Here is a 3,885-nt window from a genome sequence, read left to right on the forward strand (position 1 = left end):
TTTCCATGTGCCTAGAGATCCGTTGGCAAAGGATCCTTTTAAATGGTTAAAAGGCAAATGTCACTTTCAGGGTTGAGTGGTGCCTGACCATGATTTTTCAATCACCTCATCCGCTGGAAAATGAATAGAGAAGGCCAAAGCAGAATGGATGCATTTGAATATGGTCTTAGCAAGGAACATTGAAATATGTGCACTAATGCCAGAAGAATGGAAAATCCATCTTGGAAGAAGTACAGCTGGGTGTTCCTTAGGAGCAATGATAAGACTATCTCTTGTACTTTGCACATGTTATCAAAAGAGACTCGTCCCGGGAGAGGGACATCAAACTTAGTTATGTACTCAGGCAGGGGTACTACAGTGAGGATGGCCCAACAGTGGGCAGTGTCTTATTCTGTTCTCTGTAGGGTGCTGTGACTCTGAACTGATTCGATGGCACCTAACACAACAACCACAAAGGATTCCGGGCCCTTGGAAACCCTGATATTCTAGGATTCCCATCCCATTCTGGGTCTCAAAAACAGAATCATTTTCTCAGTAACAAAGTCCGATTTTAGGAAGATCCTGAAGTGTTGTTAAATCTTCAAGGAGACGTCTCTGAGAGGCTCCTGACAGTTGAGTGTCACCGTCTTCATAGTCTGCCCAGTACTCTTAACCTTTCCCTGCTACCCATTTAACCAGCGGTGTAGAGGTTCCCTGTTGAGCTGCTAACTTCAAGGTCAGCAGTTAGAAACAACAGGCGACTTTTCAGGAGAAAGACGGTATTTTCTGTTCCCGTAAAGAGTCACAGTGTCAGAAACCTTCAGGGGCAGTTGTACCCAATCCTTGAGGGTTGCCTTGAGTTGAAATGCACTGATGGCAGTGAGCTTGTAGCTTAACCAGTAGAGAATGCTCTTCTGCCTCGAAGCATATGAATTAGAATAAAGTGGAGGCCAAAATGATGTGATTGATTTTGTGGCCCCTTCTTCAAGTCTATCCAGAGGTTTGATTTGTGAGAATATGTTTCATCTTGGTCTGTTGAAATGTGTAACATCAATTGACCATCCAAGTGTGTCTAAAGGAAGAGCTTCGTATATTCATGCAAATTTTGGCCATACACCTATGAATGCCAAGATCATGCTGCACAACCTTAAATCATGCTGCACAACCTTAAATCATTCTGCACATCCATGCTCTGATTATTTCTATTTTAGTGCAGCCTAGAATTTTAGGATTGCAAAGTTTTGGTTCATGTGGTTCACTTATCTCATTTTATAGATATGGAAAGTGAGGCCCAATGGTATTCAGTCACTTGCCCAGATCTAACTCCTATTAGTGCAGAACTGCAGAACCTGTGGGAACAAGGTTGTTTTAAAAATAAAACAAAGTACCTTTGGCATTCTACACCGAAAGGTAGTTCCCAATGTCAGACAAATAACTGACTGTAGCCATACTTTACAACACTGGCAGGGGTGGGTTTCAGCTGGTCTGCACTGCTTCGGCAGAACCCAAACTGAACTTTCTGTAAAATGAGACTTGTAATCGGGGTTCTCTCCACAGTGGGAAGCTGGACTGCCACGCCATGTGGCAATCACAAATTTGCACTCCTTACTCTTTTTTAACATTCATCTGCACAGCAGCATATTCTGAGCACCCGGGGAAATGTTCATTCTGTGTATAGATATACAAAATTAGAACTATGCATGCAATATTGATTCATTTCATAAAATGTGTTACACTTTTGACAAAACACTACATTTCTATTCCTTCGCAAGCAAACTTCAGCAAGCAAACATATACCATAAAAAGTGCTAACCACTCACAGGGTGACAAGGTGCTGTTCGCGTCAGCTTTGTGTTATGCCCCAAATTCCCACGAGATATTATGAGTGAACTACAAAATTCCTGAAAGTATTCAAGGACCTAAAATATTGTCAGAACAATTGCTCTAAGATCAGCAAAGGCAGAAAGTGGTTTTTCAAAGATGAACACAATGTATTTAGAGAAAAGAAGCCGCCTGCTTCTAAGATATCAAACACAATGGTTATTATCTGATTGGTCTACCTCTAAGGGACTGGGACCCTACTCCTACAATGTAAAGATGGTTCAGGGTAAATCACACAGCTAATTATGCTTGAATAAAAGCAAGTGAAGTTGCCAATCAAGAAGCCATATACATAAATAACAGTTTTCTTGTCCCTTGTCAGGTCTTCTTTAATACATTTTCATTATTATGTTTTTTATACATTTTTAAATATACATTTTAATACATTTCATTATTATGTTAAAGCTATTTCTTATAACATAATCTAGTTTTGTGCACTCATTGTATTGTTCTTATTTAAGTATTAACTGCATGAACTAATAAACTGCCTTTTGGTACACTGTTTCTTCATACTTTCCCAGTGGGGCAGTGAAATGATTTTCATCTCATAAATAATTGTTAAATTATTGGTTCCAGACCACTGTAATAAAGCGGTGATGGCAATATTGGGAATCATACAACATTTGGAGCCCTGGTGGCATAGTGAGTTATGGGTTGGCTGGTTAATCACAAGGTCACAGTTTGAAAACACTAGTCGCTCTGGGAGAAAGACAAGGCTGTCTACTTCAGTGGAGATGTACAGCCTGGGAAACCCACAGGAGGGTTCTCCGCAGTGTGATCGGGTCACGGAGTGAGATTTGACACGTTGGCAGTAAGGATGGCTTTGGTTTTGAGTATATCGGAAAGTGATGTCGGTTCTCTATTCACACGGCAGCATATTCAGTATGCAAGAGCATCACCAACAAGTTTGAAATATTGTGAGAATTACCAAATGGTGACCTCGAGACACAAAGCAAGGGCATGCCGCTTGGAAGATGGCGGCAGGAGACTTGCTGCATGCCAGGTTGCCACGCAATTTCCATTTGTAAGAAAAACAGTAAATGCAAAGCACAAGGAAGTGAAGCTCAATCACAGGAGGTGCAAGGTACAGCTGTGCTCGGTTCTGCCTAATTCATTTCCATGGTCACTGCTTGAAGCATTAGAAATCTGTCTGCACAAGCAAACCACTAAGAGTCATGAGTCAGAAAAGGGTAGGAACGTGCAGGGCACCTGACATGAATCGTCTCCACAGCATATTCCCAGGTACAGAAGAAACCACTTTAGCACCTGGATGGTTTCATAAAAACTGTGGCTTTTGCTAGTCTTGTTTATTATATAAACTTTATTATATATGGACTTTGCTTATTATATAATCTGGTCATTAAAAAGTACAAAAAGCCATTTTTTCTTAGAAATGGGAAGTTTCTCTTTGCCTTCACTCAAAACTCAAAAACCCACAGCCACTGAGTCAATTCTGACCCTTGGCAACTATTAAAGCACATCTCTATGGCAGAAGAATGTAAAAGCTTCTATCGGTGTTTCGGAAAGTGGGTCATTCCATCTCCTGGTTGGGGGGGGGGGAGGGCACAGGAACCATTCTAGAGGGACTCCGAAAACATGCCCACACTTTATCCTGGATTATAGACTATAGAGCATAACAGTTTTTCATTGCTAGAATGGCACTTTTTTTTTTTTCTGAAAAGAGGGTGGCAGGTCAAATAAGTTTGGGAACCTATGGTCTACATGAATATTTCATTTTTGAAAACAACTTTGTCTAGGGCAGCTGTTCTCAACCTGTGGGTAGCGATCCCTTTGGGGGTCGAACGACCCTTTCACAGGGGTGGTCCGATTCATAACAGTAGCAAAATGACAGTGATGAAGTAGCAATGAAAATAATTTTATGGTCGGCGGGTCACCACCACGTGAGGAACTGTATGAAAGGGTCGCGGCATGAGGAAGTTTGAGAACCACTGCTCTAGAGATATCTTGCGCAGCTGATTTACTTGATGCAATACAGCTTTTGATCTCGACTGCTGCTTCCATGAG

This window comes from Echinops telfairi, unplaced genomic scaffold (assembly GCF_000313985.2).
Source record: "Echinops telfairi isolate 266 unplaced genomic scaffold, ASM31398v2 ScPeMD7_3533;HRSCAF=4204_1, whole genome shotgun sequence".
NCBI lineage: Eukaryota > Metazoa > Chordata > Mammalia > Afrosoricida > Tenrecidae > Echinops > Echinops telfairi.